General features: G+C 53.5%; 8 non-coding genes and 1 pseudogene across 8 annotated transcripts; all 9 read left to right on the top strand.

The window, feature by feature from the left end:
* The first annotated feature begins 1,537 nt into the window (after positions 1–1,537).
* Positions 1,538–1,619, top strand: LOC129014812 (small nucleolar RNA SNORD115). The gene has a single exon (XR_008494350.2). It is a non-coding gene; the product is annotated as a small nucleolar RNA SNORD115 (small nucleolar RNA).
* A 1,808-nt stretch (positions 1,620–3,427) lies between these two features.
* Positions 3,428–3,500, top strand: LOC129014856 (small nucleolar RNA SNORD115; annotated as a pseudogene).
* A 1,761-nt stretch (positions 3,501–5,261) lies between these two features.
* LOC129014821 (small nucleolar RNA SNORD115) lies at positions 5,262–5,343 on the top strand. The gene has a single exon (XR_008494358.1). It is a non-coding gene; the product is annotated as a small nucleolar RNA SNORD115 (small nucleolar RNA).
* Positions 5,344–7,166: 1,823 nt separating this feature from the next.
* Positions 7,167–7,248, top strand: LOC129014792 (small nucleolar RNA SNORD115). The gene has a single exon (XR_008494328.1). It is a non-coding gene; the product is annotated as a small nucleolar RNA SNORD115 (small nucleolar RNA).
* Positions 7,249–9,034: 1,786 nt separating this feature from the next.
* LOC129014825 (small nucleolar RNA SNORD115) lies at positions 9,035–9,116 on the top strand. The gene has a single exon (XR_008494362.1). It is a non-coding gene; the product is annotated as a small nucleolar RNA SNORD115 (small nucleolar RNA).
* A 1,784-nt stretch (positions 9,117–10,900) lies between these two features.
* On the top strand, positions 10,901–10,982 carry LOC129014790 (small nucleolar RNA SNORD115). The gene has a single exon (XR_008494325.1). It is a non-coding gene; the product is annotated as a small nucleolar RNA SNORD115 (small nucleolar RNA).
* A 1,782-nt stretch (positions 10,983–12,764) lies between these two features.
* LOC129014822 (small nucleolar RNA SNORD115) lies at positions 12,765–12,846 on the top strand. Its single transcript, XR_008494359.1, has one exon. It is a non-coding gene; the product is annotated as a small nucleolar RNA SNORD115 (small nucleolar RNA).
* Positions 12,847–14,614: 1,768 nt separating this feature from the next.
* On the top strand, positions 14,615–14,696 carry LOC129014789 (small nucleolar RNA SNORD115). The gene has a single exon (XR_008494324.1). It is a non-coding gene; the product is annotated as a small nucleolar RNA SNORD115 (small nucleolar RNA).
* Positions 14,697–16,276: 1,580 nt separating this feature from the next.
* On the top strand, positions 16,277–16,358 carry LOC129014798 (small nucleolar RNA SNORD115). The gene has a single exon (XR_008494335.1). It is a non-coding gene; the product is annotated as a small nucleolar RNA SNORD115 (small nucleolar RNA).
* The last annotated feature ends 7,417 nt before the right edge of the window (positions 16,359–23,775 follow it).

Genomic DNA, 23,775 nt, shown 5'->3' with positions numbered 1-23,775 from the left:
ACTCCCTGAGCCCCGTTCTCCCCTTGTGTCTTTCAGTGAGCTCTTCCACACAGGTGGGCTCCCTGGCATTGACCAACATAGGTGAGTGGATCCTTCTGGGATTATGGGCCATGAGCCAGGCCATGTGGCATCCCCAAGGTTCAGCCTTTGGATCAGGCAGCCAACCTGATTTGCCACCTGGGAGAGATGGCTTCTCCAGGAAGGTGGCTTTTTTGGGAATCGGACCCAAGGAGGATGCCTTGCCTGAAGCCCTACTGGGATGATGGTGGTCCAGGCAGGAAAGGGCTCCTTCACCCAGCTGAGACTCGGTGCTCCAGTAAGGCCTCAAGGACCTCCCCGCCACATGAAGGGGCCCAGAGGGGCTACAGGGCACCACAGGAGTGACAGGGGAGCTCTTGGTCCCCAGAGTGTGGTACATGAATGGGCCCATGGGGTTGAGTCACAGAGATTCAAGGATGCCGCACCACCCATGGCCCTGAATGCGACCCTCCTCCTGGAGCCTGGTGGGGGGTGGTGTTGTTTCCCTGGGGTTTGGTCAAGGTGGAACTCTGTTCGGTACCTGGTGGTAATGTAGGTCAGCCCTGGGACTCGTGGGCTTTGGGCCAAGGGACAGCCCACATCCTGCTGGGGTCACCCTTTCTCTGAGGTCGAGTGTCGTGAAGGGTGGCCTCCTGAGGTGGGAAAGCCCACTGTTGAAGGACCTGTACTGAGAATTTGTTGCTTAGGCTGCTTAGGATCCATGTTGTCACATCCAGGGTGGTGGGATCTTGGGACCAAGCAAAGGAGAGGGCACAACGTAGCTGCCAATGGCTATATGTGGCTGGCTCTGTGTCTGAGAGGTGGGTGGAGTATGAATGGGGACCCACCAGAGAAAGCAAGTGGCCCTGCAGCCCCAGGATGTGATTTATGGTGCAGGCTTGGAGAGGGTGCCTGTACCCGCCCCCACCACTCCCAGGGGCAGGCTTTGCCACTGCAGGTCTGCGGTGCCACGTGGCATCTGGGCCAGCCACCTTGGTTGGCCGTGACCTGGCTGGTAGCCCATGCCTGTGCCCAGTGTTCCCAGGGCTGCCCTGGGGTCATGCGGGAGAGCTGTTTTGGGCAGTGGAGGTGCTCTAGGGGCCTGCAGTATGGCACAGCCTGGGCATTTTGCCTGAGCCCAGTGATGTGCCTGCCTTGTCCTTCCTGGGTTCAGTGGCAGGGAGGGCCAGGGATGCCCTACGTCAGTGACAAGTCAGTATTTCACATGGATCTCATCACATGTGTCCATGGAGGTGGGGGCAAGTGTGAGCTGGCACGCACCCCATTCTCCCCATGGAGGGTGGTCACATGTACTCCATCTGTACCCTAGATGGTGAGACTGGAGGAAGACTTCCATTAGGCCCACTTTTCATGGGTCAGTGTCCATCAGCCAGGTGCTCAGCCCCCAGTGCATTGAAGACCCAGCCCATCCTGGCACCCTAGTCTCCTGCACTGAGCTGTGCTGAGCACATCTGGGTTCCACTGGAAGTTTTTTTGCAAGGAGGGGGTTCCCTGGGTTGGGTCAATGATGAGAACCTTATATTATCCTGAAGAGAGGTGGTGACTTAAAAATCATGCTCAATAGGATTACGCTGAGGCCTAACCTAGGGGAGAATTTTGGAAGAGCATTATGGGATCCTGAGGTCCCCAACAAGGCCACTGTATTTTGGGCTAGAGACCTGGAGGCTCTTAAGGGCATCTGGAAGTGGCCCAACCTGTCTCTGTGCTCCTTCGTGACGCAGCCCAGGCTCCCTGTGTGGGATTGGTGTTGGTGCTCCAGTTCCCTGGCATGGGGAATGTTGGTGGCTCCTTCCTGAGCTCCTGTTCTCGCCTTGTGTCTTTCAGTGAGCTCTGACACCCAGGACATCCCCCTGGCATTGACTGGCATAGGTGAGTGGATCCTGCTGTGGTCCACTGGTCATGAGCCAGACCATGTGGGGTCCCCAAAGTTCAGCCTTTGGGCCACAAGGGTTTTCTCAGGGAGCAGACCTGAATTTCACCTGGGAGGGAAGGGTTCTCCTGGAGGGTGGCTTTTTTGGGACTCTAGCCCAAGGAGGACCCCTTTCCTGAAGCCCTGCAGGGGTGATGGTGGTCCACGCAGGAAAGTGTTCCTTCTGCCCAATGCAGGGCAACATGCAGCTGAGATGTGGTGATCCGGTAAGGCCTCCAGAACTGCCCAGGCCATATGAGGGGGGCCAGAGGGGCTACAGGGTGCCACAGGGGTAACAGGGGAGCTCTTGGTCCTTGGAGTGTGGTGCCTGAATGGGCCCATGGGATTGGGTTGTGTAGATTCAAGATCGCACCCCGCCCATGGCCCTGAATGTGACTCTTCCTGTTGAGTAATGGGCCATCTCAGTGGGTCTCCTGGAGCCTGGTGGGGGGGTGGCATTGTTTCCCTGGGGTTGGGTCTAGGTGGAGCTCTGGCTGGTGCCTGGTGGTGCTGCAGATCAGCCCTGGGACTTGTGGGCTTTGGGCCAAGGAAAAGCCCGTATCCCACTGGGGGTCACCCTATCTCCAAGGTCAAGTGTTATGAAGGGTGGCCCCCTGAGATGAGAAGGCCTACTGTCGAGAGATCTGTCCCAGGATTTTGTTGCTCAGGCTGCTTCTGAGCCATGGCATCACATCCACAGTGGCAGGGTCTTGGGCCTGAGCATAGCAGAGGGCACCATGTCATTCTGGATTGGCCAAGTATGGCCTAGCTCTGTGTGCCAGAGGTGTGCAGAGCATGGATGGTGACCCACCAGAGAAAGCATGTGGTCCTGCATCCCAGGCTGTGATTTCCGGTGCATACTTGGAGAGGGTGTCTTGATTTGTGCCCACCATGCCCAGGGGCAGACTACGTGATAGCCAGGTCTGCAGCCTGACCACGTGTGGCATCTGGGCCAGCCACCTTGGTTGGCCGTGAGCTGGCTGGTGGCCTTGGCCTGTGGCCAGTGGTGCCAGGGCGGCCCTGGGAGAGCCATCTTGGGCAGTGGAGGTGCTGTCGGGGCCTGCAGTACAGTGCAGCCTGGGCATTTTGCCTGAGCCCAGTCACCTGCCTGCCCTGTTCCTCCAGAGTTTGGTGGCAGGGAGGGCCAAGGGTGCCCCGCGTCCATGACAACTCAGTAATTCACATGGATCACATCACATTTGTCCTTGGAGGGCAAGCAAATGTGAGCCCCCACCCCCCACTGCCTTCCCCACATGGAGGTCATTTTGGACACATATCCTCCTCTTGTCCTCCTAGATGGTGAGACTGGAGGAAGATTTGCGTTGGGCCTGCTGTTCCTGGGCCAGTGTCAGTCAGTCAGGTTCCCAGGTCCAAGTGTGCTGAAGCTCAGGCCCTTCCTGGCACCCTCAGCTCCTGCACTGAGCTGGGGTGAGCACATCCAGGTTCGGCTGTTTGCATGTGAAGGGAGGGGTGTGCCGTGGGTTGGGCTTATATTGTCCTGAAGAAAGGTGATGACTTAAAAATCATGCTCAATAGTATTATGCTGAAGCCCAAGCTGGGTAAGAATTTTGGAAGACGAGGCTGGGATCCCGAGATCCCTGGCAGGGCCACACTTATTTTGGGCTGGAGAACTTCAAGACCTGAAGGGCATCTTGGGGGGCCTGATCCTGTCTCTGTGCTCCTCCGTGAGGCAGCCCAGGCTCCCCTTGCAGCCTTGGTGTCCGTGCTCCACTTCCCCAGGGGTGGGGCAATTTTTCGGCCTCTTCCTGAGCCCTCCTTCTTCCCTGTGTCCTTCAGTAAGCTCTTCTGCCAAGGTGGGGCCCCTGGCTTTGAGCGGCACAGGTCAGTGCATCCTGTTGGGGTCATGGGCTATGAGCGAGGCAACATCGGGTCGTCGAGAGTCAGCCTTTGGCCCACTACGATTTTCTCAGGGAGCCAACAGGTTACCCATCGGGAGGGATGGTTCCTCCAGGAGGGTCATTTCCTTCGGAATCTGACCCTAGGAGCAAGCATTTCCTGAAGCTCTGCAGGGTGATGGTGGTCCAGGCAGGAAAGGGTTCCTTCAGCCCAACGTAATGTAGTTCCCAGCTGAAACTTGGTGGCAGGTCAGGCTCAAGGACTGCTCAGGCCACATGATGGGGGCCACAGGGGCTTTGGAGTGCCCTGGGGGTCATGCTGGAGTTCTTGCCCCAAGAGGGGTGGGTAATAGGGCCCTTGCGGTCAGGCTGCAGTGATTCAAGGAATGCTACCCACCCATGGCCCTGAATGGGACCGACCCTGTTGAGCAATGGGCCATTTTAATGGTGCCTCCTTGAGCCTGGTAGGGAGTGGCATTGTTTCAATGCAGTTGGGTCAAGGCTGAACTCTGGCTGGTGCCCGGTGGTGCCCACATGGGCTTTGGGCCAAGGGGGCAGCTCATATCCCGCTGAGGTCACCCCTTCCTTGAGATTCAGTGGCGGGAAGGGTGTTCTCCTGAGGTGGAAGACCTGCTGTCAAGGGACTTGTCCTGGGAATTTGCCACCTAGGCTGCTTCTGAGCCATGGAGTCACCTCCAGGGTGGCAGGGTCTTGAGCCCAAGGAAAGGAGACACCATATGGTTTCCGACTGGGAGTGTGGCCCGGCTCTGTGTGTGGGAGGTGTGCAGGGCATGGATAGGGACCCATCAGAGAAAGCATGTGTCCCTGGAGGCCCCCAGGCTTTGATTTCTGGTGCGTGCTTGCATTGGGCACCAGGGCAGCCCTACCATGCTCAGGGTCAGGCTCTGTGACTGCCAGATCTGGAGTGGCTCCTGGCATGAAGACCACCCTCCTTGGTTAGCCATGAGCAGGTTGGTTGCCCTGGCCTGTGCCCTGTGGTCCTGGAGTGGCCCTGGGGTTGTTTGAGGGAGACAGCGCAGGCAGTGGAGGTGCTCTCGAGGCCTGCAGTAGGGCGCAGCCCAGGCGTCTTGCCCAAGCCCAGTAACCCACTTGCCCTGTCTTTCCAGGGTTTGGTGGCAGGGAGGGCCAAGTGTGCCCCGCGTCTGAAATGGATCAGTGTTCTGCATGGATCCCATCACAAGGGTGTCCCCTACTCACCTTCCGTGCATTGATACGTGAGGCCCTGGTTGGACACATGTCCTCCTGTCCCTACAGATGGTGACCCTGGAGGAAGACTTGTGTCAGACCCACAGGCCCCAGGCCCGTCAGACAGGTGCTCAGCTCCCAGTGCACTGAAGCTTGGACCCATCCTGGCACCCTGGTGTCCAGCACTGAGCTGTGGTGAGCCCATCCAGGTCCTGCTGGATGCATGCATGGGGAGGGGGCTGCCCTGAGTTGGGTCAATGATGAGAACATTACATTGTCCTGAAGAGAAATGATGACTTAAAAATCATGCTCAATAGGATTACGCTGAGGCCCAGCCTAGGTGAGAATTTTGGAAGAGGACGGCTGGGATCCTGAGATCCCAGGCAGGGTCACTGTATTTTGGGCTGGAGACCTGGAGGCCCTGAAGGGCATCTGGAAGGGGGCCCAGCCCTGTCTGTGCTCCTCAGTGAGGCAGCCCACGCTCCCTGTGTGGGCTTGGTGTTGGTGCTCTTGTTCCCCAGGGACAGGGAAGGTTGGTGGCTCCTTCCTGAGCCCCTGTTCTCCTTTTGTGTCTTTCAGTGAGCTTTTCCACCCAGGTGGGCCCCCTGGAATTGACCAACATAGGTGAGTGCATCCTACTGGGATAATGGGCCATTAGATAGTTCGTGTGGGATTGCTGAGGTTTAGTCTTTGGGCCACAAGGGTTTTCTCAGGCAGCCAACCTGAATTCCCACCTGGGAGAGATGGGTTCTCCAGGAGGCAGCTTTTTTGGGAATCAGACCCAAGGAGGACGCCTTCCCTGAAGCCCTGCAGGGGTGATGGTGGTCAGGCAGGAAAGGGTTCCTTCTGCCCAACTCGGGGCCCAATGCAGGGCAGTGCCCCCCTGAGAATTGGTGCTCTGGTAAGGCCTCGAGGACTGCCCAGGGCACATGAAGGAGGTCAGAGGGGCTACAGGGAACCGCAGGGGTAACAGGGGAGCTCTTGGCCCCCAGAATGTGGTGCATGAATGGGCCCATGGGGTTGGGTCACGGAGATTCAAGGATTACATCTCACCCATGGCCCTGAATGCGACCATCCCTGTTGAGCAATGGGCCATCCCAGTGGGTCTCCTGGAGCCTGGTGTGGGGTGGCGTTGTTTTCCTGGGGTTGGGTCAAGGTGGAGCTCTGGCTGGTACCTGGTGGTGCTGCAGGTCAGCCCTGGGACTCATGGGCTTTGCGCCAAGAGGCAGCCTGCATCCCACTGGGGGTCACCCTTTCTCCGAGGTTGAGTGTTGTGAAGGCTGGCCTCCTGAAGTGGGAAGGCCCACTGTCGAGGCACCTAGACTGGGAATTGTTCCTCAGGCTGCTTAGGAGCCATGGTGTCACCTCCAGGGTGGCAGGATCTTGGGACTAAGCAAAGGAGGGGGCACCATGCAGCTCCTGATTGGCCATGTGTGGCTGGCTCTCTGCTTGGGAAGTGTGTGGAGTATGGATGGGGACCCACCAGAGAAAGCAAGTGGCCCTGCAGTCCCAGGATGTAATTTCTGGTGTAGGCTTGGAGAGGGTGCCTATATGCATGCCCACCATGCCCAGGAGCAGGCTATGCCACTGCAGGGTCTGCAGTGGCACCTGGCATATGGGCCAGCCTCCTTCAGTGGCTGTGACCTGGCTGGTGGGCTGTGCTTGTGCCCAGTGGTCCCAGGGTAGCCCTGGGGTCATGCAGGGGAGCTGTTTTGGGCAGTGGATGTGCTCTCAGGTCCTACAGTACAGCACAGCCTGGGTGTTTTGCTCAAGCCCAGTGACCTGCCTGCCTTGTCCTTCCTGGGTTCGGTGGCAGGGAGAGCCAAGTATGCCCCACATTGGTGACGAGTCAGTATTTTGCATAGATCTCATCACATGTGACCATGGAGGATGAGCAAGCATGAGCTGGCACCAGCCACCCCCTTCTCCACATGGAGGGTGGTCACATGTCCTCCACCTGTGCCCCCAGATGATGAGACTGGAGGAAGACTCCCATTGGGCCCACTTTTCCTGGGCCAGTGTCCGTCAGCCAGGTGCTCAGCCCCTGGTGTACTGAAGCTCCAGCCTTTCCTGGTGCTCCAGTCTCCTGCACTAAGCTGTGGTGAGCACATCCGGGTTCCACTGGATTTTTGTGTGGGGAGGGGGTTTTCTATGTTGGGTCAATGATGAGAATCTTATATTGTCCTGAAGAGAGGTGATGACTTAAAAATCATGCTCAATAGGATTACGCTGAGGCCCAGCCTAGGTGAGAATTTTGGAAGAGGATTATGGGATACCGAGGTCCTCAACAAGGCCACTGTATTTTGTGCTAGAGACCTGGAGGTTCTGAAGGGCATCTGGAGGTGGCCCAACCTGTCTCTGCGCTCCTCTGTGATGCAGCCCAGGCTCCCTGTGTGGGGTTGGTGTTGGTGCTCTGGTTCTCTGGTGTGGGGAATGTTGGTGGCTCCTTCCTGAGCCCTCATTCTCACCTTGTGTCTTTCAGTGAGCTCTTCCACCCAGGAGGGCCCCTTGACGTTGACTGGCATAGGTGAGTGGATCCTGCTGGGGTCATTGGTCATGAGCCAGACCGTGTTGGGTCCCCGAGGTTCAGCCTTCAGTCCACAACAGTTTTCTCAGGGAGCAGACCTGAATTTCCACCTGGGAGGGAAGGGTTCTCCTGGAGGGTGGCTTTTTTGGGAATCTAACCCAAGGAGGATGCCTTCCCTGAAGCCCTGCAAGGGTGATGGTGGTCCAGGCAGGAAAGGGTTCCTTCTGCCCAATGCAGGACAGCACCCAGTTGAGACTCGGTGCTCCAGTAAGGTCTCCAGGACTGCTCAGGCCACATGAAGGAGGCCAGAGGGGCTATGGGGCACTACTGGGGTAATAGGGGAGCTCTTGTTCCCTGGAGTGTGGTGTGTGAATGGGGTTGGGTTGCGGAGATTCAAGGATCACGCCCCACCCATGGCCCTGAAAGCGACCATCCCTGTTGAGCAATGGGCCATCCCACCGGGTCTCCTGGAGCCTGGTGTACGGTGACTTTGTTTCCCTGGGGTTGGGTCAAGGTGGAGCTCTGGTACCTGGTCATGCTACAGGTCAGCCTTGGGACTCGTACGCTTTGGGCCAAGGGACAGCCGGCATCCTGGTGGAGGTCACCCTATCTCCGAAGTCGAATGTCGCAAAGGGTGGCCTCCCGAGGTGGGAAGGCCCATTGTCGAGGGACCTGTCCCAGGATTTTGTTGCTCAGGCTTCTTCTGAGCCATGGCATCACCTCCAGGGTGACAGGGTCTTGGGCCCAAGCAAAGGAGAGGGCACCATGTCGCTTTGAGTTGGCCAAGTGTAGCCTAGCTCTGTGGTGGGAGGTATGCAGAGCATGGCTGGTGACCCACCAGAGAAAGCACATGGCCCTGCAGCCCCAAGCTGTGATTTCCGGTGCATGCTTAGAGAGGGCGTCTTGATGTGAGCCCACCACACCCAGGGGAAGATTACGTGACTGCCAGGACTGCAGTGGCACATGGCATCGGAGCCAGCCTTCTTGGTTGGCCACGACCTGGCTAATGGCCCTGGCCCGTGCCTTGGGGTCATGCAGGGGAGCCCCCTTGGACAGTGGAGGTCCTCTCAGGGCCTGCGGTATGGTGCAGGCTGGGCATTTGGCCCTAGCCCAGTGACCTACCTGCCCTGTCCTTCCAGGGTTGGGTGGCAGGGAGGGACAAGGGTGCCCCATGTCGGTGACAAGTCAGTATTTCACATGGATCTCATCACATGTGTCCATGGAGGACGAGCAAGCGGGAACTGGCACCCACCACTTCCTTCCCTACATGGAGGTCATTTTGGACACATGTCCTCCACCTCTCTCCCAGATGGTGAGACTGGAGGAAGCCTTGCATTGGGCCTGCTGTTCCTGGGCCAGTGGCCATCAGCCTGGTGCCCAGCCCCTAATGTGCTGAAGCTCAGGCCCTTCCTTGCACCCTGGTCTCCTGCACTGAGCTGTGGTGAGCATATCCAGGTCCCGCTGGATGCGTGGACGAGGTGGTTGGTCCCCTGGGTTGGGTTGATGATGAGAACCTTATATTGTCCTGAAGAGAGGTGATGACTTAAAAATCATGCTCAATAGGATTATGCTGAGGCCCAGTCTAGGTGAGAACTTTGGAAGAGAATGCTGGGATCCTGAGATCCCAGGCAAGGCCACTGTATTTTGGGCTGGAGAACTTGAGGCCCTGAAGGGCCTCTCAGGGGGGTCCCACCCTGTCTCTGTGCCCCTCTGTAAGGCAGCCCAGGCTCCCTGTGTGGGCTTGGTGTCTGATCTCTGGTTCCCTGGGGGTGGGGCATGTTGGCGGCTCCTTCCTGAGCCCGCTTTCTCCCCTATGACTTTCAGTGAGCTCTTCTGCCCAGGTGAGGCCCATGGCCTTATGCGACATAGGTGAGTGTATCCTGTTGAGGTCATGGCCATGAATGAGGCAGCATGGGGCCATTTAGGGTCAGCCTTCGGGCCATTAGAGTTTTCTCAGGGTGCCACCGGGGAGGGAACGTTTCTCCAGTAGGGTCGCTTCCTTGGGAATCTGACCCTAGGAGCACGCATTTCCTGAAGCCCTGCAGAGGTGATGGTGGTCCAGGCAGGAAAGGGTTCCTTCAGCCCAACATAGAGCAGCTCCCAGCTGTAACTCGGTAGGCTGGTCAGGCCTCGAGGACTGCCCAGGCCACATGAGGTGGGCAACAGGGGCTCTGGGGCAGCCTGGGGATCATGCTGGAGTTCTCCCTCCCTGGACAGTGGTGGGTGATTGGGCCCAAGCAGACAGGCCCCGGAGATTCAGGACTGCACCCCATCCATGGCCCTGAATGGGACCAACCCTGTTGAGTAATGGGCCATCTTAGTGGTACCTCCTTGAGCCTGGTAGGGGGAGGTGCTGTTTCAATGCAGTTGAATCAAGGCTGAGCTCTGGCTGGTGCCTGGTGGTGCTGCAGGCAGCCCTGGGGGTTGTGGTCTTTGGGACAAGGGGCTAGCTCACGTCCCACTGGGATCTCCCCTTCCTTGAGATTCAGTGGCCAAAATGGTGTCCTGCTGAGGTGGGAAGTCCTGCTGTCGAGGGACCTGTTCTGGGAATTTGCCACACAGGCTGCTTCTGAGCCACGGGGTCACCTCCAGGGTGGCAGGATCTTAATGCCAAGGAAAGGAGAGGACACCATGTGGTTTCCAATTGACCAAGTGTGGCCTGGCTCTGTGTGTGGGAGGTATAGGGCAAGATGAGGACCCACCAGAGAAAGCATGTGGCCCTCGAGGCCCCCAGGCTTTGATTTCTGGTGTGTGCGTGGAGAGGGCACCAGGGTGGGCACCCACCACACCCAGGGCAGGCTCTGCAACTGCCAGGTCTGCATTGGCTCCTGGTGTCAAAGCCAGACTCATTGGTTGGCCATGAGCAGGTTGGTTGCCCTGACCTGTCCCCATGGTCCCAGTGCGGCCCTGGGGTTGTTCGGGGGAGCTGGCTTGAGCAGTGGAGGTGCTCTTGGGGTCTGCAGTAGGGCACAGCCCAGGCATCTTGCCTGAGCCCAGTAACCTGCTTGCCCTGTCTTTCCAGGGTTTGGTGGCCGGGAGGGCCAATGATGCTCTGCGTCCGTGTTGGGTCAGTGTTCTTCATGGATTCCATCACATTGGTATCCCCTACCCACCTCCTGTGCGCTGATACGTGAGGCCCTGGTTGGACACATGTCCTTCTCCTGTCACCCCAGATGGTGAGCCTGGAGGAAGACTTGTGTTGGGCCCCCACAGGCCCCAGGCCAGTGTCCATCAGCCTGGTGCTCATCCCCCGGTGTGCTGAAGCTCAGATCCTCCCTGGCACCCTGGTCTCCTGCACTGAGCTGTGGTGAGCACATTCAGTTTCCACTGGATGCATGCATGGGGAGGGGCTTGCCCTTGGTTGGGTCAATGATGAGAACCTTATATTGTCCTGAAGAGAGGTGATGACTTAAAAATCATGCTCAATAGGATTACGCTGAGGCCCAACCTACGTGAGAATGTTGGAAGAAGACACTGGGATCCTGAGATCTCCAACAGGGCCACTGTATTTTGGGTTGGAGACCTGGAGGCCCTGAAGGGCATCTGGAAGGAGGCCCAACCCTGTCTCTGTGCTCTTCCTCGAGGCAGCCCAGGCTACCTCTACGGGCTTGGTGTTGGTGCTCCAGTTCCCTGGGGCCAGGGAAAATTGGTGGCTCCTTCCTGAGCCCCATTCCTCCCTTGTGTCTTTCAGTGAGCTTTTCCTCCCAGGCGGGCCCCCTGGCCTTGACTGGCATAGGTAAGTGCATCCTGATGGGGTCATGGGCCATCAGCCAGGCCATGTGGTGTCGCTGAGTTTCAGCCTTTGGGCCACAAGGGTTTTCTCAGGCAGCCGATCTGAATTCCCACCTGGGAGAGACGGGTTCTCCAGGAGGGTGGCTTTTTGGGAATTAGACCCAAGGAGGATACCTGAAGCCCTGCAGGGGTGACAGTGGTCCAGGCAGGAAAGGGTTCCATCAGCCCCAGGCAAGGCAGCTCCTAGCTGACACTGAGTGCTCAGGTCAGTCCTCAAGGACTGCCTGAACACGAGGGGGTCCAGAGGGGCTCTGGGTGCCACGGGGGTCACATGGGAGCTCTCAGTCCCTAGAGTGTGGTGTGTGAATGGACCCTCAGGGTTGGGTCTTAGAGATAAAAGGATTGTGCTCCACCCATGGCCTGGAATGTGACCATCCCTGTTGAGTAATTGGCCATCCCAGTGGGTCTCCTGGAGCCTGGTGGGAGGTGGCATTGTTTTCCTGGGGTTGAGTCAAGGCAGAGCTCTGGCCCTTACCTGGTTGTGCTGCAGGTCAGCCCTGGGACTCGTGGGCTTTGGGCCAAGGGGCAGCCCACATCCCACTGGGGATCACCCTATCTCTGAGATCAAGTGTCATGAAGGGTGGCCTCCTGAGAAGGGAAGGCCCACTGTTGAGGGACCTTTCCCAGGATTTTGTTGCTCAGGCTGCTTGGAATCTATTGTGTCACCTCCAGGGTGATGGATTTTTGGGCCCAAGCAATGGAAAGGGCACCATGTGTGTCCTGATTGTTCAAGTGTGTGGGAGATATGCAGAGTATGGATGGTGACCCACCAAAGAAAGCATGTGGCTCAGGCTGTGATTTCCAGTATGTGCTTGAAGAGGGCGCCTGTATGCACGCCCCACATGCCCAGGGGTAGGCTATGCAACTGCCAGGTCTGCAGTGGCGCATGGCATCTTGGCCAGCCTTCTTGGTTGGCCATGACCTGGCTAATGGCCCTGGCCCATGCCCAGTGATCCCAGGGAAGCCCTGGGGTCATGCAGCAGAGGCCTCTTGGGCAGTGGAGGTGCTCTCAAAGCCTGCAGTATGGCACAGCCTGGGCGTTTATCCCAAGGCCAATGACCTACCTGCCCTGTCCTTCCAGGGTTCGGTGGAAGGGCCAAGGGTGCTCTGTGTCAGTGACAAGTCAGTATTTCACATGGATCTCATCACATGTGTCCATGGAGGATAAGCAAGTGTGAACTGGCATGCCCTACCTCCTTCCCTACATGGAGGTCATTTTGGACACATGTTCTCCACCTCTCTCGCAGATAGTGAGACTGGAGGAAGACTTGCATTGGGCCTGCTGTTCCTGGGCCAGTGGCCATCAGCCTGTTGCCCAGCCCCTAATGTGCTGAAGCTCAGGCCCTTCCTCATGCCCTGGTCTCCTGCACTGAGCTGTGGTGAGCACATCCAGGTCCCGCTGGATGCATGGACGAGGTGGTTGGTCCCCTGGGTTGGGTCGATGATGAGAACCTTATATTGTCCTGAAGAGAGGTGATGACTTAAAAATCATGCTCAATAGGATTACTCTGAGGCCCAGGCTAGGTGAGAATTTTGGAAGAGGATGCTGGGATCCCGAGATCCCTGGCAGGGCCACTATATTTTGGGCTGGAGAACTCGAGGCCCTGAAGGGCCTCTCAGGGGGGTCCCACCCTGTCTCTGTGCCCCTCTGTAAGGCAGCCCAGGCTCCCTGTGTGGGCTTGGTGTCTGATCTCTGGTTCCCTGGGGGTGGGGCATGTTGGCGGCTCCTTCCTGAGCCCGCTTTCTCCCCTATGTCTTTCAGTGAGCTCTTCTGCCCAGGTGAGGCCCATGGCCTTATGCGACATAGGTGAGTGTATCCTGTTGGGGTCATGGGCCATGAATGAGGCAGCATGGGGCCATTTAGGGTCAGCCTTCGGGCCACTAGAGTTTTCTCAGGGTGCAACCGGGGAGGGAATGTTTCTCCAGTAGGGTCGCTTCCTTGGGAATCTGACCCTAGGAGCACGCATTTCCTGAAGCCCTGCAGAGGTGATGGTGGTCCAGGCAGGAAAGGGTTCCTTCAGCCCAACATAGAGCAGCTCCCAGCTGTAACTCGGTAGGCTGGTCAGGCCTCGAGGACTGCCCAGGCCACATGAGGTGGGCAACAGGGGCTCTGGGGCAGCCTGGGGATCATGCTGGAGTTCTCCCTCCCTGGACAGTGGTGGGTGATTGGGCCCAAGCAGACAGGCCCCGGAGATTCAGGACTGCACCCCATCCATGGCCCTGAATGGGACCAACCCTGTTGAGTAATGGGCCATCTTAGTGGTACCTCCTTGAGCCTGGTAGGGGGAGGTGCTGTTTCAATGCAGTTGAATCAAGGCTGAGCTCTGGCTGGTGCCTGGTGGTGCTGCAGGCAGCCCTGGGGGTTGTGGTCTTTGGGACAAGGGGCCAGCTCACATCCCTCTGGGGTCTCCCCTTCCTTGAGATTCAGTGGTGAGAAGGGTGTCCTCCTGAGGTGGGAAGTCCTGCTGTCGAGGGACCTGTTCTGGGAATTTGCCACACAGCCTGCTTGTGAGCCACGGGGTCACCTCCAGGGTGGCAGGGTCTTGATCCCAAGGAAAGGAGAGGACACCATGTGGTTTCTGATTGACCAAATGGGACCTGGCTCTGTGTGTGGGAGGTATAGGGCAAGATGAGGACCCACCAGAGAAAGCACGTGGCCCTGGAGGCCCCCAGGCTTTGATTTCTGGTGTGTGCTTGGAGAGGGCACCAGGGTGGGCACCCACCATGCCCAGGGCAGGCTCTGCAACTGCCAGGTCTGCATTGGCTCCTGGTGTCAAGGCCAGACTCATTGGTTGGCCATGAGCAGGTTGGTTGCCCTGACCTGTCCCCATGGTCCCAGTGCGGCCCTGGGGTTGTTCGGGGGAGCCGGCTCGAGCAGTGGAGGTGCTCTTGGGGCCTGCAGTAGGGCATCTTGCCCCAGCCCAGTGACCCACTTTCCCTGTCTTTCCAGGGTTTGGTGGCCAGCAGGGCCAATGGTGCCCTGTGTCTGTGATGAGTCAGTGTTCTTCATGGATTCCATCACATGGGTATCCCCTACACACCTTCCCCACACTGATTCATGGGGCCCTGGTTGGACACATGTCCTTCTCCTGTCACCCCAGATGGTGAGCCTGGAGGAAGACTTGTGTTGGGCCCCCACAGGCCCCAGGCCAGTGTCTGTCAGCCTGGTGCTCATCCCCCGGTGTGCTGAAGCTCAGACCCTCCCTGGCACCCTGGTCTCCTGCACTGAGCTGTGGTGAGCACATCCAGGTTCCGCTGGATGCATGCATGGGGAGGGCCTTGATTGGGTCAATGATGAGAACCTTATATTGTCCTGAAGAGAGGTGATGACTTAAAAATCATGCTCAATAGGATTACGCTGAGGCCCAGGCTAGGTGAGAATGTTTGAAGAGGGCGCTGGGATGCCAAGATCCCCGGCAGGGCCACTAGCCACTGTATTTTGTACTGAAGAACTTGAGGCCCTGAAGGGCATCTCAGGGGTCCTAGCCCTGTCTCTGTGCCCCTCTGTGAGGCAGCCCAGGCTCCCTGTGTGGGCTTGGTGTCCAGGCTCTGCTTCCTGGGGATGGGGTGTGTTGATGGCTCCGTCCTGAGCCCATGTTCTCCCCTGTGTCTTTCAGTGAGCTCTTCTGGCCAGGTGGGGCCCATGGCCTTAAGCAGCATAGGTGAGTGTATCCTGTTGGGGTCATGGGCCATAAATGAGGCAGTGTGGGGTCATCGAGGGTCAGCCTTCAGGCCACTCAGGTTTTCTCCAGGTGCCCCCGGGGAGGGAACATTTCTCCAGTAGGGTCACTTTCTTGGGAATCTGACCCTAGGAGCATGCATTTCCTGAAGCCCTGCAAAGGTGATGGTGGTCCAGGCAAGAAAGGGTTCCTTCAGCCCAACATAGAGCAGCTCCCAGCTGAAATTTGGTGGGCTCATCAGGCCTTGAGGACTGCCCAGGCCACATGATGGGGGACACAGAAGCTCTGGGGCTCCCTGGGGGTCACACTGGAGTTCTCCCTCCCTGAAGAGTGGTGGGTGATTGGGCCCACACAGTCAGGTGGCGGAGATTCAAGGAATGCCCCACACCCATGGCCCTGAATGGGAACAACTCTGTTGAGTAATGGGTCATCTTAATGGTGCCTCCTTGAGCCTGTTGGGGGTGGGGTGCTGTTTCATTGAGATTGAGTCAAAGCTGAGCTCTGACTGGGTGCCTGGTGGTGCTGCAGGCTGGCCCTTCTTTGGGCCAAGGGGGCAGCTTATGTCCCGCTGGTGTCATCCCTTCCTTGAGTTCCAGTGGTGGAAAGGGTAGCCTCCTATGGTGGGAAGGCCTGCTGTTCAGGGACCTGTCCTGGAACTTTGCCACCCAGGCTGCTTCTGAGCCATGGGGTCACCTCCAGGGTGGTGGGGTCTTGAGCCCAAGAAAAGGAGAGGACAGCATGTGGTTCCTGATTGGCCAAGGCTCCTTGTTTGGCCAGGAGCAGGTTGGTTGCCCTGGCCCATGCCCCATGGTCCTGGTGTGGCCCTGGGGTTGTTCGGGGGAGCTGGCCCAGGCAGTGGAGGTGCTCTCAGGGCCTGCAGTAGAGTGCAGCCCAGGCATCTTGCCCCAGCCCAGTGACCCATTTGCCCTGTCTTTCTAAGGTTTGGTGGCCAGGAGGGCCAATAGTGCCTTGTGTCCATGTTGGGTCAGGGTTCTGCATGGATCCCCATCACATGGGTCTTCCCTATCCACCCTCCCTGCACTGATATGTGAGGCCCTGGTTGTACACATGTCCTCCTCCTGTCCCTTCAGATGGTGAGCCTGGAGGAAGACTTGTGTTGGGCCCCCACGGCCCCAGGCCAGTGTCCATCAGCCTGGTGCTTATCCCCCGGTGCGCTGGAGTTTGGACCTTCCTGGCACCCTGGTCTCCTGCACTGAGCTGTGGTGAGCACATGGATGCATGCTTGGGGTGGGGGTTGCCCTTGGTTGGGTCAATGATGAGAACCTTATATTGTCCTGAAAAGAGGTGATGACTTAAAAATCATGCTCAATAGGATTACGCTGAGGCCCAGCCTAGGTGAGAATTTTGGAAGAGGATGCTGGGCTCCCCGGAATGGCCACTGTATTTTGGGCTGGAGACCTGCAGGCCCTGAAGGCCATCTGGAAGGTCCAATCCTGTCTCTGTGCTCCTCCGTGAGGCAGCCCAGGCTCCCTGAGGGGGCTTGGTGTTGGGCTCCTGTTCCCCGGGGTTGGGGCTGATTGGTGGCTCCTTCCTGAGCCCCCGTTCTCCCCTTGTGTCTTTCAGTGAGCTCTTCCACCCAGGCGGGCCCCCTGGCATTGACTGGCATAGGTGAGTGGATCCTGCTTGTGTCATGGGCCATGAGCCTGGCCATGTGGGGTCACCAAGGGTCAGCCTTTGGGATAAGAGGGTTTCCTCAGGGAACCAACCTGAATTCCCATCAGAGAGGAGTGGGTTCTCCAGGAGGGCCGCTTTTTGGGGAACTGGACCCAAGGAGGATAACTTCCTGAACCCTACCGGAGTGACAGTGGTCCAGGCAGGAAAGGGTTCTTCAGCCCCACCCAGGGCAGCGCTCTGTTGAGACTCAGTGCTCAGGTCAGGCCTGGAGGACTTCCCAGGCCATCTGAGGGGGTTAGAAGGGAGCTCTTTGTCCATGGAGTGTGGTGCTTGAATCTGCCCCTGGGGTTGGGTTGTGGAGATTCAAGGATGGTGCCTCACCCATGGCCCTGATTGGAATTGTCCATTGAGAAATAGGCCATTCCAGTGGGCCTCCTGGAGCCTGGTGGGGGGTGGTGTTTTTTTTCCCTGGGGTTGAGTCATTGATGGGGACCCACCATAGAAAGCATGTGGCTCTGGAGGCCCCCAGGCTTTGATTTCCAGTGCCTGCTTGGAGTGGGCACCAGGGCCAGCACCCACCATGCCCAGGAGCAGGCTCTGCGACTGCCAGTTCTGCATTGGCTCCTGGCATCAGGACCAGCCTCCTGGGTTGGCCATGAGCTGCTTGGTTGCCCTGACCCATTCCCCGTGGTCCTGATGTGGCCCTGGGGTTGTTTGGTGGAGCCAGCCCAGGCAGTGGAGGTGCTCTTGGGGCCTGCAGTAGGGTCCAGCCCAGGCAGTGGAGGTGCTCTTGGGGCCTGCAGTAGGGTACAGCCCAGGCGTCTTGCCTGATCCCAGTGACCTGCTTGCCCTGTCTTTCCAGGATTTTGTGGCTGGGAGGGCCAAGGGTGCCCTGCATCCATGATGGGTCAGTGTTCCACGTGGATCCCATTATATGGGCCCATAAAGGATGAGCATGCATGAGCCAGAACCCCCTTCCCACTTCTTCTCATGGAGCCATGAGGCCCTGTTTGGACACCTGTCCTCCTCTTGTTCCACCAGATGGTGAGCCCGGAGGAGGACTTGCATTTGGCCCACTGGTCCTAGGACAGTGTCAGCCAGGTGCACAGCCCTTGGTGTGCTGGAGCTTGGGCTTTTCTTGGCAGCCTGGTGTCCTGCATTGAGCTGTTGTGAGCTTGTCCAGTCCCGCTGGTTACCTGCACAGTGACGGGGGTGCCCTCGATGGGGTCGATGATGAGAACCTTATTTTGTCTCGAGGAGAGGTTACGTGATGGGTGTTGTGGCAGCTCTTTGTGTTTCATTTTCTTCAGTGCTTTTCATGTGTTCTCTTTCTATTTTTTTTCCCTTTGTGTATTTTACTTTCACAAAGGCGGCAGCAAATGTTTTATTGGTGGTATTTTTCATTTTTATTTACTTCCTAATTTGATAGTGTTTTAGTTGGAATAGACAGACTCAGTGTAGCTTTTCAGAAATATGCTTTTTTTCTGTACATTATATGATTGTGTATAATTTTTGCCAGTTTTTTTTTAAATTGGGGACTACAGTTGAATGCACTGCCTATCTCCTACTTTATTGAAAAAGATTGTATGGAAATCTAAAGATGAGAAAGTAGACAAGCACAGCAGAGGACATTTATTTTGATAGAACCAAAGAAATTCATTGGTATGACCTTATCATATCGATGGCTTTTCAAAGAAATATAAAATCTTTTGATAATGGATTGTCTGAGTTGTGTTTCCCCTTATGTCATGTTTTGCCTTCAGTACAAATTGCAATGCTTAGAAATTTAAAGAACACCTTCTGAAGTGGAAGATCTAGCTAAAGAATTAGATTGGTATTGGCTGAAATGTTGCGGTAATCACATGATAGGGTTAATACAACATGAGTTACATGCTGAGTGCCCTAAGGTAGAAAGTAGATAACAAGGAATAACAGGTAGGTAATGTAAGTCGGGAGAAGGAAACTCTAGGAGAGAATCATTAGGATAGGCTTGACGTCAACAGCAGTGTATAGAATTTACAGTGTATAAAATTTACAATAAGTGCCTTTTTTTGTGCTCATCAGTGCTCTGCTTTTGTTGTAGGAGGAGTTAGTTCCCTTGAAGAAATGTCAATACAGATTTCCAAATTGCAATGCAGAGGAAAAAAGAATGAGAAAGTAAAAAATATCCAAGAACTCTGGAAGCATTTCAAAAAGTGTAAAAATGCATAGTGACAATGTCGGGAGAATGAGATAAAGGAAAAGAAATATTTGACACAACAATGACTTGAGCATTTTCTAAAATTAATGATGGACAGAAACCCACATGTTCAGGAAGCTCAGAGAACACTATGCAGAATAAAAAGATTTTACAAATCGACACCTTTGCATTTCATATTTAAAGTCCAGAAAATCATAGACTAAGGGAAAATTTTGATAGGAACAATAGGAAGAAAACCATCTTACCAATGGAGTGACAAGAATAAAAATTGCTTTGAAATTATCTTCAGAATCCATGAAAGCAAGAAGTGAGTCAGGGTGAAATATTTAGTGTTAAAAGTAAAAAACAAAAAACATCTACCAACTTTGAAATTTCTGCTCATCAAAATTATTCTTCAAAAGTGAAGGAGAAATACTCCCTGAGACCAACAAAAATTGAGAGAACTTTTTGCCACTACACCAACCTTTTAATAAACATAATAAGAAATTCTTCAGAAAGGATAAAAATGACATAGGTCGGAAAATCTAATTTACATAAAGAAATGAAAAGCATTGGAGAAGAAATATATGAAGAAAAAATTAAATATATATATTTTTTTGATTCGTAATTGATCTTTCAACAATTTGTTCAAAATAATAACAGGATTATATTTGGTGATTATAGGTTATGGATAAGTGAAATGAATGACAGCAATATTATAAGTCATCCAGTTCCAAGATGGCCGAATAGGAACAGCTCCAGTCTATAGCTCCCAGCGTGAGTGACGCAGAAGACAGGTGATTTCTGCATTTCCAACTGAGGTACCAGGTTCATCTCACTGGGGCTTGTTGAACAGTGGGTACAGCCTGTGGAGTGTGAGCTGAAGCAGGGCGAGGCATCAGCTCACCTGGGAAGTGCAAGAGGTCGGGGAATTCCCTTTCCTAGCCAAGGGAAGCCTGACAGATGGTACCTGGAAAATCGGGACACTCCCACCCTAATACTGCACTTTTCCAACTGTCTTCGCAAACGGCACACCAGGAGATTATATGCTGCGCCTGGCTCAGAGGGTCCCATATCCACAGAGCCTCGCTCACTGCTAGCACAGTAGTCTGAGATCAAACTGCAAGGCAGCAGTGAGGCTGGGGGAGGGGCATCCACCATTGCTGAAGCTTGAGTAGGTAAACAAAGCGGCTGGGAAACTTGAACTGGGTGGAGCCCTCTGCAGCTCAAGGAGGCCTGCCTGCCTCTGTAGACTCCACCTCTGGGGGCAGGGCATAGCAGAACAAAAGGCAACAGAAACTTTTGCAGACTCAAACATCCCTGTCTGACAGCTTTGAAGAGAGTAGTGGTTCTTCCAGCACAGAGTTTGAGATCTGAGAACAGACAGACTGCCTCCTCAAGTAGGTCCCTGACCTCTGAGTAGCCTAACTGAGAGACACTTCCCAGTAGGGGCCGACTGACACCTCACACAGCCGGGTGCCCCTCTGAGACGAAGCTTCCAGGGAAGGATCAGGCAGCAACATTTGCTGTTCTGCAATATTTGCTGTTCTGCAACCTCCGCTGGTGATACCCAAGCAAACAGGGTCTGGAGTGGACCTCCAGCAAACTCCAACAGACCTGCAGCTGAGGATCCTCACTGTTAGAAGGAAAACTAACAAAGAGAAAGGACAACCAAAACCCCATGTGTACATCACCATCATCAAAGACCAAAGGTAGATAAAACCACAAAGATGGGGAGAAACCAGAGCAGAAAAACTGAAAATTCTAAAAATCAGAGCACCTCTTCTTCTCCAAAGGAATGCAGCTCCTTGCCAGCAATGGAACAAAGCTGGATGGAGAATGACTTTGACGAGTTGACAGAAGTAGGCTTCAGATGATCGGTAATAACAAACTTCTCCGAGCTAAAGGATGATGTTCAAACCCATCGCAAAGAAGCTAAAAACCTTGAAAAGAGATTAGATGAATGGCTAACTAGAATAAACAGCATAGAGAAGACCTTAAATGACCTGATGGAGCTGAAAACCATGGCACGAGAACTACGTGACACATGCACAAGCTTCAGTAGCCAATTCGATCAAGTGGAGGAAAGGGTATCAGTGACTGAAGATCAAATGAATGAAATGAAGCAAGAAGAGAAGTTTAGAGAAAAAAAGAGTAAAAAGAAACAAATAAAGCCTAAAAAAGTAAAAAAGTAAAACAAAGTAAAAAAGAAACATGGGACTATGTGAAAAGACCAAATCTATGTCTGATTGGTGTACTTGAAAGTGACGGGGAGAATGGAACCAAGCTGGAAAACACTCTGCAGGATATTATCCAGGAGAACGCCCCCAATCTAGCAAGGCAAGCCAACATTCAAGTTCAGGAAATACAGAGAACTCCACAAAGATACTCCTCGAGAAGCGCAACTCCAAGACACATAATTGTCAGATACACCAAAGTTGAAATGAAGGAAAAAATATTAAGGGCAGCCAGAGAGAAAGGTCAAGTTATCCACAAAGGGAAGCCCATCAGACTAACAGTGAATCTCTCGGCAGAAACTCTACAAGCCAGAAGAGAGTGGGGGCCGATATTCAACATTCTTAAATGAAAGAATTTTCAACCCAGAATTTCATATCCAGCCAAACTAAATTTCACAAGTGAAGGAGAAATAAAATCCTTTACAGACAAGCAAATGCTGAGAGATTTTGTCACCACCAGGCCCGCCCTACAAGAGCTCCTGAAGGAAGCACTAAACATGGAAAGGAACAACTGATACCAGCCACTGCAAAAACATGCCAAATTGTAAAGATCATTGATGCTAGGCAGAAACTGCATCAACTAACGAGCAAAATAACCAGCTAACATCACAATGACAGGATCAAATTCACACATAACAATATTAACCTTAAATGTAAATGGGCGAAATGCTCCAATTAAAAGACACAGACTGGCAAATTGGATAAAGAGTCAAGACCCATCAGTGTGCTGTATTCAGGAGACCTATCGCACGTGCAGAGACACACATAGGCTCAAAATAAAGGGGTGGAGGAAGATCAACCAAACAAACATAAAACAAAAAAAAGCAGGGGTTGCAGTCCTAGTCTCTAATAAAACAGACTTTAAACCAACAAAGATCAAAAGAGACAAAGAAGGCCATTATGTAATGGTAAAGGGATCAATTCAACAAGAAGAGCTAACTATCCTAAATATATATGCACCCAATACAGGAGTACCCAGATTCGTAAAGTAAGTCCTTAGAGACCTACAAAGAGACTTAGACTCCCACACAATAATAATGGGAGATTTTAACACCCCACTGTCAACATTAGACAGATCAATGAGACAGAAAGTTAACAAGGATATCCAGGAATTGAACTCATCTCTGCAACAAGCAGACCTAATAGACATCTACAGAACTCTCCACCCCAAATCAACAGAATATACATTCTTCTCAGCACCACATCGCACTTATTCCAAAATTGACCACATAGTTGGAAGTAAAGCACTCCTCAGCAAATGTAAAAGAACAGAAATTATAACAAACTGTCTCTCAGACCACAGTGCAATCAAACTAGAACTCAGGATTAAGAAACTCACTCAAAACCGCTCAACTACATGGAAACTGAACAACCTGCTCCTGAATGACTACTGGGTACATAACGAAATGAAGGCAGAAATAAAGATGTTCTTTGAAACCAATGAGAACAAAGACACAACATACTAGAATCTCTGGGACACATTTAAAGCAGTGTGTAGAGAGAAATTTATAGCACTAAATGCCCACAAGAGAAAGCAGGAAAGATCTAAAATTGACACCCTAACGTCACAATTAAAAGAACTAGGGAAGCAAGAGCAAACACATTCAAAAGCTAGCAGAAGGCAGGAAATAACTAAGATTAGAGCAGAACTGAAGGAGATAGAGACACAAAAAGCCCTTCAAAAAATCAATGAATCCAGGAGCTGGTTTTTTGAAAAGATCAACAAAATTGATAGACTGCTAGCAAGACCAATAAAGAAGAAAAGAGAGAAGAATCCAATAGATGCAATAAAAAATGATAAAGGGGATATCACCACCGATCCCACAGAAATACAAACTACCATCAGAGAATACTATAAACAACTCTATGCAAATAAACTAGAAAATCTAGAAGAAATGGATAAATTCCTGGACACATACACCGTCCCAAGACTAAACCAGGAAGAAGTTGAATCTCTGAATAGACCAATAACAGGCTCTGAAATTAAGGCAATATTTAATAGCCCACCAACCAAAGAAAGTTCAGGACCAGATGGATTCACAGCTGAATTCTACCAGAGGTACAAAGAGGAGCTGGTACCATTCCTTCCAAAACTATTCCAATCAATAGAAAAAGAGGGAATCCTCCCTAACTCATTTTATAAGGCCAGCATCATCCTGATACCAAAGCCTGGCAGAGACACAACAAAAAAGAGAATTTCAGACCAATATCCCTGATGAACATTGATGCAAAAATCTTCAATAAAATACTGGCAAACTGAATCCAGCAGCACATCAAAAAGCTTATCTACCACGATCAAGTTGGCTTCATCCCTGGGATGCAAAGCTGGTTCAACATACACAAATCAATAAATGTAATCCAGCATATAAACAGAACCAAAGACAAAAACCACATGATTATCTCAATAGATGCAGACAAGGCCTTTGACAAAATTCAACAGCCCTTCATGCTAAAAATTCTGACTAAACTAGGTATTGATGGGATATATCTCAAAATAATAAGAGCTGTTTATGACAAACCCACAGCCAATATCATACTGAATGGGCAAAAACTGGAAGCATTCCCGTTGAAAACTGGCACAAGACAGGAATTCCCTCTCTCACCGCTCCTATTCAACATAGTGTTGGAAGTTCTGGCCAGGGCAATCAGGCAAGAGAAAGAAATAAAGGGTATTCAATTAGGAAAAGAGGAAGTCAAATTGTCCCTGTTTGCAGA

Source organism: Pongo pygmaeus, chromosome 16 (assembly GCF_028885625.2).
Source record: "Pongo pygmaeus isolate AG05252 chromosome 16, NHGRI_mPonPyg2-v2.0_pri, whole genome shotgun sequence".
NCBI classification, from domain to species: domain Eukaryota; kingdom Metazoa; phylum Chordata; class Mammalia; order Primates; family Hominidae; genus Pongo; species Pongo pygmaeus.
The sequence above is the reverse complement of the archived record's forward strand: the minus strand, read 5'-3'. Positions and strand labels throughout refer to the sequence as shown.